Consider the following 13,811-nt stretch of genomic DNA (forward strand, 5'->3'; position numbering starts at 1 on the left):
CTTTTTCCATATCACACCCAGTATCAACCCGAGACTGCAATATCAGCCCAAGGGCTGATTTTGGTCGAGGGTTGATACTGGGTGTGATATGGAAAAAGGCATGTTTTATTCTGTTTATTACATACTTACTAATAAAAGCTACTTTCTTATGATCTATTTTTCTTTTGAAATATTGAAAAACGAAAAATTTCCAAAAGGGGTGTGATACGGGTTTTGCGGGCTGATACGGGTTTTGGGGTGTGATACGGCGGGGGCTGATACGGCTTTTGGGGTGTGATACGGCGAGGGCTGATATGGGTAAGGGTAATTGTGTCGTATCGCATATACAAAAAAAACGTATTTATAAGTAAGTATGTAATAAAAATACATAATCTGTGATGTATACTTGACTCAGAGACATATAAAGCCAAAGTAAGTATCACTCTCTTCTCCTTGGGCTTCCTGTATGTTTAATCATTGTGAAATGATAAATTAATTCCATAAAAGTTTTGTTTTGTCTTCTCACTGAAAAGTTTTAGAATTCGTCTTAAAGCAAGTAACTTTCACTTTCGACTTTCTTCATATCATTAAAGCATTTATACAATTAATATACAGTATTGTTTTTCTAAAACAGATAAGGCCTATATGGTCAAACAATCCAACATATGGACTTCAATATTTATTTACGTAAAACACGTATTTCAATTAACTTATATTTACATATAGAATCATATTTAATTTTCAGACTGATGTCCCTTTTTTTAAATCGGAAAATTGCGTATTTTCTTTGAAAGATACTTAGAAGTTTCCTTTGATTGAACTGTTAAGCGTTCACATCGTCTGCACATCAATAAGTACAGAACAAAGGATTAATTCAACATTAATGACTTTTTTAAGATCGTAGACGTGATGGGATTGTAATCGACACATTAACACCAATTAATTCACTCAAAATTTATTCATGTTATTTATTAAGAGTTGTGTATAAGTTATGAAGTTATTAAAATTTGGTTATCATAATGTCATTTTCAATGTTTCATGTGTTCTGACATCGTAATAACAATGTCATATATATAAATGAGAAAATAACCCAGAGACATATTTATTATATATGTAATATATAATTATCTGAACAACCTTTTTTTACAGAAAAAGACAGAGACATGTTTTGGAACCTCAGCCTGGCAATTCATATATATATATAATTTAGTCCGATCTTGCCCCGTTTCTGTTATTGCAATTATTTAATCAAATATATCGTATACCCGATAAGGATAATTATCTTTATGTAATATATTTATTTTATTTAATCCGATCCTGCCCCGTTCCTGTAATTGCAATTATTTTATCAAATATATCTTTAACCCGATAAGGATAATTAAATATATATACACTAAATATATATTAATAAGTCCGATCCTGTCCCGTTTCTGTCCGTTCCTGTAAATCGTCGCCCGTTCCTGCCCGATACTTATCAATACAATACTCTTAATTCGTTGTTTTTCTTTTATCAAATATCTTATACCCGATAAAAAATATATAATACTATAAATATAGGTCTCATAAGTAATAACGACATAAATGTATATATATAATTTAGTCCGATTCTGCCCCGATAACGTATATCTTATACCCGATAATGATACTTAAATATATCTAATATAACTATCCATTAATGTATATAATAATTAATAGATTTCTGCCCGTTCCTGTCCATTTCTGCCCATTCGTGCCCGTTCCTGCCCGTTCCTGTAAATCGTCGAACCCGTCGTTGATGTATCCGGTCTCTCTGTATCTGCGTATGCACAACCGCACCGTCTTCCGTGTTACTGTGACGTTGTTTGTCTCTTCCAATTTTTTCTCCTGAACTTTCTAATAGCGTAGCCTTTGTCACTGTATCTGATAATTGAGGTTCGTAATTCTGGATATAAGCGTGAGATCTTCTGCAGTTCTGCCATTTGCCTATAAGTGAATTTATAAACTGCGTGCGCATCCTAACCCAAAAAGACGGAGTAGACGATCGAACTAAACAGCCGGACGGAACAGCCGGACGGAGTAGCCGAACTAAACGACCCAATGAAATAATTTGACGATAGGGACGGTCGAAATGACCGAACGGAACGATTTAGCTGATACGAACGAAACAGACGAAACATACGAACGGTGCTCGAACGGTGAACGATCGCTTTCTAGACGCTAGACTACCGCTAACCGCACGCAAGCCGCACGCAGAACGAACTGAACCTAGGTGGATACTTGGGCGTAATTCTAACTGTAGTACCGTCACATTCAGGCCATCAACAGTTTGTAATGCTAATGTTAAATGTTGTTGTTTATCTGTTTATTTTATAATAAGACAGATAATTATTTACCTTTTCGATGGTAAATATAATATTATATGAACTTGAAGATACGATACTAATTAACCGAGGTCATGGTCCCATTGTAGGTTCATATCACAGCATTTATAAAATTACAAAGGTCGGTATTGAAAATTTCGCGTGTTATTTAATGTTTCCAATAAAATTCATCAGTTTAATAACATGTACCAAAGTTCATTTTATACACAAACAATAAATTGTATGTACAAACATCCAAAGACTGCCTTGTCTCTTTGTCAAGGGTGACGGCGTGAGCGATTTGCATTGAATATCTGTACAATGATGTGACCAAATTGTACACGTATTATTGACGCCCAGCTTTAAAAGACATCTCACCTTACAAAGATATAAATGGATTGGACAACAAGTTATTTAGAATAGATCAAATGTTGAGTGTAGAACAATTACCCAAAAATGGACTACATTTTGTACAGCAAAGTAAGTAGTGACATTTGATCACGATCCCTTTAAAATCTATTCATCACCGTTGGTGTTGGAACAGCAACACGCTATGTTAAAAAATTAAAGCATCTGACTTGAAATCAGAGGTCAGGTTTAACAACAAAGATACGAAACCGCAATGGGAAGCCCACAGTCGCGAATTTGTTCATGGTACATCGTAGAAGCAAATAAACATAAGTTCTGTACGCGAGGATTGCAATCCGGAACGCTGGTAACCACAGTAGCAATGATATAAGAACATAAAATCTCACAAAACAGTGATATGGTACTATGTATATACTTAACATCTCTCTTCCTTATTTATGTGAAAAGAAAAATTCTGAAAAAATCTTTTTAGATATCCTACATATTGTAGATCCCACTATTGCCCTGACTTATCCAGGGAGTTAGTCATCTATCTGCCATGTGCTATTTCTATAAATAAAACACCCGTTTACAGAATAACTCCCTCGGCTATTTTCGTAACATCCTTACGGAAATGACTGAACAAATTATGTGGGCGAAGCTTGTACCTGAACTTACCTGTCAATGTCTTTTGATCGTGAAAAAGGCACAGACGACATATCGAAGGGGGAAAATACGGCTTTTGATAGATTTCCGAAAATTACTGTTGGAATATTGCTTTCCAAGTGTTTCGTATTGGTGCCATAAATCATAGAGATATATGTATAATATTTTGGGACGTAGTGGCTCTCGGTCAAAACTAGCTGTATCCGTTAAGACCGACTGTAAACTGTCTGTTGTTGATAGCCCATAATATGCTTAAATCATGCATATTGCGCCTACAGGCTGCCGTACGTTGCAAACTAACGTTATAAATATAGGTACACATCTATTTACCTGTACGCCACCTAACACAACAAACACACAGTTCTTTGGAACTACAAATCATGAAATATGAATTTACATCTTCACAAAACAGAGAGAGAACAATTTTACTTTTATATATTGTACTTAGTACATACCTCCCCATCTATATTTACACATAATTCGATATCATAAGGCCAAAAAAAATTTCGTTTCAGGTAACATAACTAAAAAAAATAGGGTAGGTCGGTAGGCAAATAATTTCATTTCTTATGTTAATTATTTATTTTCGTGAATTATGATTTATTTCAATATTTTACAATGCATTTCCACACATTACATTGGCTATTAATTTGTCAAAAATAGGGTCAGACAACCAGAACAGGAAGAAAGTACATTTTGATGAGTGGTTGAGAACTTTGCCTGGCTAATAAAATAATCTTAGATACAAGTAGGTGATAAAATATCTAGGGTCGGCAGTAAAATCTAGGGTAGGTCGGGATACATGAAACACACATACATTGTATCGACATCGAGAGCTTTCCTCCATTCTCGTATATATGATCATTGGGGGTGTCATTTTTACAGAAAGTCGATCTAAACCCCTAAAACATGTAAAATTACTCTGAATACCTTAGTTTAGGTCCAAATATAGCTGTAACAAATTCCAAAGTCTCTGTGGCTATGACCTCAAGAAATAAACATTTGTATTACCCATTCAAGAATTTCCCAAATACGGAGATATACAAAATGTATCGATAATTAAATGTCTATTTTCCTTATACCTTTGTGAGTTAGTATAAATATGTGTCATGGTTTTTACTCGTTTGCTCCTTGCTATACTTTAATGTTCAACCGCACAGTAGTTTGCACCATAGCTTAATCTGTAACGGTTTTGTTATTCTGCTCAATGGCGTACAAATCTGTTTAATTATATATTTAAAAAAATATGTCTTTTTACTCATTTGCTCCATGATATTATGTTCTGCTCTACGGTATAAACTTTACCGATTATGGACTTTTGATGGGGTTAATATGTGGTTATATGAACTTCAAAGTATTATTAACCGAAACAAAGTGAATATGTGGTCCATATAACCACATAAAATAGAAACAAAAGTATTGAATTGTTATATTAGATGCTAAATAGTATTTTATTCATAATGCGAAATGGAGTGTACCAAAATTGTACGGAGAAATGTGCTGCATATATATGGCAGGGAGCATTCTGACGTTGAAATGACGTCATCAAAAGAAAACTGAATTACTGTTTCTAAAAATAGGAATACCGAGTCAACATCACAAATCATCACCAACCACGTGATCATGATCTAACAAATGAAACTGAAGGAGAATTGCGTGTAATCAAATAAAATACCATGTTTCCTGGTTTTAACTTAATGCACGCCACAGTACATTGATACTACACTGAATATGCAGTTTATTCTTGCCACAACATAGACACCTATTCCCTGTCACGGAAAAACTCAGTAACTTTCTGTCACAGTATAACATACGCATTCTCTGTCGCAGTATAACACTGTCATTATCTGTCACAGTATTACACAGTCATTATCTGCCACAGTATAACACTGTCATTATCTGTCACAGTATAACACAGTCATTGTCTGTCACAGTATTACACAGTCATTATCTGTCACAGTATAACACAGTCATTGTCTGTCACAGTATAACACAGTCATTATCTGTCACAGTATAACACAGTCATTGTCTGTCACAGTATAACACAGTCATTATCTGTCACAGTATAACACAGTATGACACAGTATGACACAGTATTACACAGTCATTATCTGTCACAGTATTACACAGTCATTGTCTGTCACAGTATTACACAGTCATTGTCTGTCACAGTATTACACAGTCATTGTCTGTCACAGTATAACACAGTCATTGTCTGTCACAGTATAACACAGTCATTGTCTGTCACAGTATAACACAGTCATTGTCTGTCACAGTATAACACAGTCATTGTCTGTCACAGTATAACACAGTCATTGTCTGTCACAGTATAACACAGTCATTGTCTGTCACAGTATAACACAGTCATTGTCTGTCACAGTATAACACAGTCATTGTCTGTCACAGTATAACACAGTCATTGTCTGTCACAGTATAACACAGTCATTGTCTGTCACAGTATAACACAGTCATTGTCTGTCACAGTATAACACAGTCATTGTCTGTCACAGTATAACACAGTCATTGTCTGTCACAGTATAACACAGTCATTGTCTGTCACAGTATAACACAGTCATTGTCTGTCACAGTATAACACAGTCATTGTCTGTCACAGTATAACACAGTCATTGTCTGTCACAGTATAACACAGTCATTGTCTGTCACAGTATAACACAGTCATTGTCTGTCACAGTATAACACAGTCATTGTCTGTCACAGTATAACACAGTCATTATCTGTCACAGTATAACACAGTCATTGTCTGTCACAGTATAACACAGTCATTATCTGTCACAGTATAACACAGTATGACACAGTATGACACAGTATTACACAGTCATTATCTGTCACAGTATTACACAGTCATTGTCTGTCACAGTATTACACAGTCATTGTCTGTCACAGTATTACACAGTCATTGTCTGTCACAGTATAACACAGTCATTGTCTGTCACAGTATAACACAGTCATTGTCTGTCACAGTATAACACAGTCATTGTCTGTCACAGTATAACACAGTCATTGTCTGTCACAGTATAACACAGTCATTGTCTGTCACAGTATAACACAGTCATTGTCTGTCACAGTATAACACAGTCATTGTCTGTCACAGTATAACACAGTCATTGTCTGTCACAGTATAACACAGTCATTGTCTGTCACAGTATAACACAGTCATTGTCTGTCACAGTATAACACAGTCATTGTCTGTCACAGTATAACACAGTCATTGTCTGTCACAGTATAACACAGTCATTGTCTGTCACAGTATAACACAGTCATTGTCTGTCACAGTATAACACAGTCATTGTCTGTCACAGTATAACACAGTCATTGTCTGTCACAGTATAACACAGTCATTGTCTGTCACAGTATAACACAGTCATTGTCTGTCACAGTATAACACAGTCATTGTCTGTCACAGTATAACACAGTCATTGTCTGTCACAGTATAACACAGTCATTGTCTGTCACAGTATAACACAGTCATTGTCTGTCACAGTATAACACAGTCATTATCTGTCACAGTATAACACAGTATGACACAGTATGACACAGTATTACACAGTCATTATCTGTCACAGTATTACACAGTCATTGTCTGTCACAGTATTACACAGTCATTGTCTGTCACAGTATTACACAGTCATTGTCTGTCACAGTATAACACAGTCATTGTCTGTCACAGTATAACACAGTCATTATCTGTCACAGTATAACACAGTATGACACAGTATGACACAGTATTACACAGTCATTATCTGTCACAGTATTACACAGTCATTGTCTGTCACAGTATTAAACAGTCATTGTCTGTCACAGTATTACACAGTCATTGTCTGTCACAGTATAACACAGTCATTATCGGTCACAGTATAACACAGTATTACACAGTCATTATCTGTCACAGTATTACACAGTCATTGTCTTTCACAGTATAACACAGTCATTGTCTGTCACAGTATAACACAGTCATTATCTGTCACAGTATAACACAGTCATTGTATGTCACAGTATACTATAGTATAACACAGTCATTATCTGTCACAGTATAATACAGTCATTCTCTGTTACAGTATAACAGTCATTCTCTGTCACAGTATTACACAGTCAGTGTCTGTCACAGTGTACGTATTACACAATATCAGAGTAAAAATAATTGTCGTGTGACTGGTATATTTATACGTCCGCCTCTACCATATCGTGACATTCCATGCTTACATTTTCCTTGATTCGTTTACACAAGGCCTCACCCTGTCCCACAAGTAACCCGTAAACCAGTCGACAGGGAGCACATACAGCGTTATAATGTAACCAGCTACCGATCTCGATCAACTCTAGTAACCAGTGCCTACCTTTAACTCTGTCCATTGACCAGTATACAACAGGGAGTGGACCTCCACCTTCACAGGGGTAAGTTTGATTTTGTCTATTTTACATGAACAATTATATTTCAAGACATGAACGTTATAAAGTTGTACAGCAAAAATCAACTTGCTACAATAAAAAATGGCGACACAATGACGATTTAAGTGATCAATCTAGTGTCAAAAAAGATGAAAAACCTTGGGCCTTTCGTGCTCTTTTTCTTCCTCAGTGATATCAATACCCGGCCTCCTGTGCCGAGCCAATATTTAAAAATTGTCTGGTTGTCAGAAGCTACGTTATCGCAGCTAAGATATTACCAAACTTAGTTTCCAGGGCCGTTTTCGTGTATCGCGATCCAAACGGTTGAACCAGGGTTGTTCGTTTCTGATGCTGTTTTTAGGCGAGCCTTGACCAAGCCTTGCAAGGCCTGTATAAACTTTTGCAGGTCCGCCATGATTTATACCCGAAAATGTTGCATTTAATAAACGAACAGGCCCCTGGTATACTTGTACTTATGTACCTCCGGTCATGTTTTAAAACGAGAACTGTTGTAAAATTAGAAATACCATGTCGCGTGTTGTAATTTACTCAACATTCTTTGTAAGATGGACTTCAGTTTGCCATTGTAGACCATAAGACTGCAGCATGAATTTTGACTCCCGAATGCATTGATTTGTTAAATGTGACAGGCTGTACAGTGTCGAGTACGCTTAATGACAAAATAACTAAAAGATATCATTTATCAAAAAAATGACATTCAAAACTAAATTTTGATTTATTAATATTCACCTACAGACAAGAAATACCAAAATATATTTATGAAATGTAAGATATGATTCAAAATGCGGCATTTTTTTTATTATTGAATAAAAGATATTATTATTATTATTATTACTACTATTTCAATAGTTTTGTTAACAAGTTGTTCAGCTGACCTGCCATTAAACATCTCGGTATTGGTTAGCTTAATATCCAATTAATGCAATTAGTTTATCAATAAACCAAATGTCAAAAAGAGGTTGTATTTGTTTGGCTTAATAACACAAGCGACGCTTCAAAATCACAATTGAAAACAAATATTTTTTTTATAAAAAATATCTTTGACACATTTTTACACAAGTTATTAGATGAAATAGTCGCAAAGTTAAGCTATCAAAACAACCTAAATCCGTAGCGATTTAAAAGCCACGTTGCCTTGCAATCCTTTATGGGATAGTATTACATTCTCTTTTGAATTGCCCCTAAATAATAGTATGGTGTATATGAGGAAGTGCACAAGGATCTAAAAACCCTGACTGAATATGTGTTTAGAAATAGCGCGAGATAAAGGAAGTATTTTATAACGTTTTAAATCAGTTCTCGGTAAAATTGCTCCCCTCTATCCAATCAATGGTATATATCTACAGCGGGTATAAGCCAAGGACAGAGGAATTCTTCACTTTATGGAGAGAAAAAAAATGTTGTTACATAAGTTCATTAAATTACACTGGTTATTTTCAGATAAGGAGGCATCGAGAAAAAAAAATTACCTCCGGAAAAATTCAAGATGGCCTCCATACGTTTAAAAAATGTATATACAAGTTTTTTTAAATTGAATATTCGGACAGAAATACAAAAAAATAGGTTGTATTTAATAGAGGTCGATACTTTATAGGCGCATACCCGAACCATAAGATAATATGTTGTATACTTATACACTGTAAATTACTTAGATACACCGAATGCCAATGCGTTGTATTCAATATACATGGTACCCTAAAATATTACATGTTAATATAACGTTATATGAAAACACTGTATTTCGCTATATTCCGTCTTTGCGTAATGCAGAGTTATCTTTTCTTGAGAACAGGTACTGATTGTTACGTTATTAGTTTGTGTGAGAAAATTACGTCATTTTCTCAAAAATTGATGACGTTACTCTCACAAACCAATGACGTAACAATCAATACCTGTTCTCAAGAGAAGATAACTCTGCAATACGCAAAGACGGAACATCACATGTAATACGCACTGTACGTTATTTGAATACTCTTTTACACTTTATACATTTTATGTTACGTCAATATGCTACATGTATATGCTACTGTTACACATTGTTTGGTATCTAAATGCACTGTATTTCCTTTAAATACACTACGTGTTTATATGCTGTATGTTACTTAATGAATGTTTGTTACTTGAATAACTTTATGTTTCTTTATTTATATGGTTGTTACTTAAATACACAGTATGTTACTAAAACTCATTGTTTGCTACTTATATTCACGGCATGTTACTTAAATTATTTATATGTAATGAAATGTACAGTATGTTTCTAAATATCACCGTATGCTACTTAAATACACGGTTTGCTACTAAAATTCACTGTATGTTTCTTAAAACCACTATGTTTCTTAAAATCACTGTATGCTAATTAAATTCCGTGTTTGCTACTCAAATTCATTGTATGTTTCTTAAATTCAATGTATGTTTCTTAAAATCACTGTATTTGATTAAATTTACTGTACATGTAAATTACTTAAATTGATTGAATATTACTTAAATTCACTATTACTTTAATACACTGTATTTTTTCTTGAATTAATTGTATGTTACGTTAGGACATCGTATGGTATTTGAATACTGTTCATTTCAGTTAAATACACTCTATGATAATTTAATACACTGTATGTTTCTTGAATTAATTGTATGTTACGTTAGGACACCGTATGGTATTTGAATACTGTTCATTTCAGTTAAATACACTCCATGATAATTTAATACACTGTATGTTTCTTGAATTAATTGTATGTTACGTTAGGACACCGTATGGTATTTGAATACTGTTCATTTCAGTTCAATACACTCCATGATAATTTAATACACTGTAACTTTTAAACTATATGTGTTTCTTTTTACACTGATGTATCTTTAATACATACACTATTTTCTTAATTGCTTTTCTTAATTCATTGTGTTTCGTTCTAATACGTGCACCCTACATTTATCTGTAATACACTGTAAGCTACTACATAGTACATGTATATATTGTCTTACCTGAATATTCTGTTTGTTATTTGATGCACTTAACTCTAATACACCGTATGTTACTTTCATAACATACTTTAATAGACAGATATTAATTTGCTACATCGTTTGCTAATTGTATAGTTGTATACACTTAATTGTTACTATAATACACTTACATGTTACTATAATAAACTTACATGTCACTATAATACACTTACATGTTACTATAAGACACTAACATGTTACTATAATAAACTTACATGTCACTATAATACACTTACATGTTACTATAAGACACTAACATGTTACTATAATAAACTTATATGTTACTATAATAAACTTACATGTCACTATAATACACTTACATGTTACTATAAGACACTAACATGTTACTATAATAAACTTATATGTTACTATAATACACTTATATGTTACTATAATACACTAACATGTTACTATAATAAACTTATATGTTACTATAATAAACTTACATGTCACTATAATACACTTACATGTTACTATAATTCAATTACATGTTACTATAATACACTTATATGTTACTATAATAAACTTACATGTCACTATAATACACTTACATGTTACTATAATTCAATTACATGTTACTATAATACACTTACATGTTACTGTAAGACACTAACATGTTACTATAATAAACTTACATGTCACTATAATACACTTACATGTTACTATAAGACACTAACATGTTACTATAATAAACTTACATGTTACTTGTACTATAATAAACTTACATGTTACTATACAAAAACTTACATGTTACTATACAAAAACTTACATGTTACTATACAAAAACTTACATGTAACGATAATACACTTAAATGTTACTATAATACACTAACATGTTACTATAATAAACTTACATGTCACTATAATACACTTACATGTTACTATAATACACGTACATGTTACTATAATAAACTTACATGTCACTATAATACACTTACATGTTACTATAATAAACTTACATGTTACTATAATAAAATTACATGTTACTATAAAAAAACTTACATGTTACGATCATAAACTTACATGTTACTATAATAAACCTACATGTTACTATAAAAAACTTACATGTTACTATAATAAACTTACATGTTACTATAAAAAAACTTACATGTTACGATCATAAACTTAAATGTTACTATAATAAACCTACATGTTTTTTATAGTAACATGTAGGTTTATTATAGGGGGATGTAAGTTTATGATCGTAACATGTAAGTTTTTTCATAGTAACATGTAATTTTATTATAGTAACATGTATGTTTATTATAGTAACATGTTAGTTTATTATAGTAACAAATAAGTGAATTATAGTAACATGCAATTTTATTATAGTAACATGTTACTATAATAAAATTACATGTTACTATAATACACTAACATGTTACTATAATAAACTTACATGTTACTATAATAAAATTGCATGTTACTATAATACACTTATTTGTTACTATAATACACTAACATGTTACTATAATAAACTTACATGTTAATATAAAAAACCTTACATGTTACTATACAAAAACTTACATGTAACGATAATACACTTACATGTTACTATAAGACACTAACATGTTACTATAATAAACATACATGTTACTATAATAAAATTGCATGTTACTATAATTCACTTATTTGTTACTATAATACACTAACATGTTATTATAATACACTAACATGTTACTATAATACACTTATATGTTACTATAATAAACTTACATTTTACTATAATAAAATTACATGTTACTATAATACACTTATATGTTACTATAATAAACTTACATGTTACTATAATAAAATTACATGTTACTATAATAAACTTACATGTTACGATCATAAACTTACATGTTACTATAATAAACCTACATGTTACTATAAAAAACTCACATGTTACTATTATAAACTTACATGTTACGATAATAAACTAACATGTTACTATAATAAAATTACATGTTACTATAATAAAATTACATGTTACTATAATACACTCATATGTTACTATAATACACTAACATGTTACTATAATACACTTATATGTTACTATAATACACTAACATGTTACTATAATACACTTATATGTTACTATAATACACCAACATGTTACTATAATAAACATGATAACATGTTACTGTAACACAGTGTGAGTTACTTATAAACATTGTATTTTTTTATACACAGATGTTTATTTATTACGTTGTTAACATTTATTACATTATTTTATACACTAACAGGCTACTATAATACAATGTGAGTTACATATATACATTGTGTTACTCGTATATACTGTAAGTAACTTTATTATACTGTATGTTACTTTAAAACAATTTGTGAGACTCAAATACACTGCTACATTATATGGACCTGTATCCTTTTTAACAAACCTACCATTGCATAAGGTAATGTAGTAAAGACGTTTCTCTGTCTTGAGTTAACTAGTTAAGGTTTCTGTAGGTTCTTGTACATAATGGGCATGGCGAAATAGCAAAACAGCGCCATTTGGAGTCCAGAGGAATGGTGACTTTATAAAGGGGTTTGGTGATAAATGAACGGAATTGTAAAAACAAAAAGCAATTTATTTCAGGGTGGCGATGCATATCAGTGACTGATATTGTAGAATATCAATGAATACCTTCGTGTTCAGTGGCAATTTTTGACGTCACGTACAGTGTAGATAATTATAAACCAGACAATAGAAAGATGGAGTGAACACAGGGGCGTCCACTCATTTCCTTTTTCATTATGTTGTTTTTGATACGCCCACGGCCCAACCCACTTGTAAGATGTAACGGTCTTAAAGGATTTACATTTTATATTACCGAACGACACAAAAGCTGATACATGTACACTTGAATTTGAGTTCACGAAACATCAGCTAGTTTAATATTATATGAGACTTTTTTTCCAATATATGGTTCATCTTGTTTATATCCGTTCGGTTTACACAATATTGATGTAGGAAATTGGAAAATTATACCAATAAAAAGGCATTGCTAATATAATACTGATACACATACAATCTACTCGATCGTCTCGCTACCTCCACCCCCTTCCCGCTAC

The 13,811-nt window shown here is 32.4% G+C and overlaps 1 protein-coding gene across 1 annotated transcript in view; it reads left to right on the plus strand.

Moving 5' to 3' along the window:
* Positions 1 to 7,516: 7,516 nt before the first annotated feature.
* Positions 7,517 to 13,811, plus strand: part of LOC110465836 (beta-1,3-galactosyltransferase 1-like) — a 19,709-nt gene continuing 13,414 nt past the window's right edge. Inside the window, exon 1 of the mRNA XM_021521944.1 lies at positions 7,517 to 7,745. The gene's annotated coding sequence lies outside the window, so the exon portion shown is untranslated. The remainder of the gene's footprint in view (positions 7,746 to 13,811) is intronic.

Source organism: Mizuhopecten yessoensis, unplaced genomic scaffold (genome assembly GCF_002113885.1).
Source record: "Mizuhopecten yessoensis strain PY_sf001 unplaced genomic scaffold, ASM211388v2 scaffold11101, whole genome shotgun sequence".
NCBI classification, from domain to species: domain Eukaryota; kingdom Metazoa; phylum Mollusca; class Bivalvia; order Pectinida; family Pectinidae; genus Mizuhopecten; species Mizuhopecten yessoensis.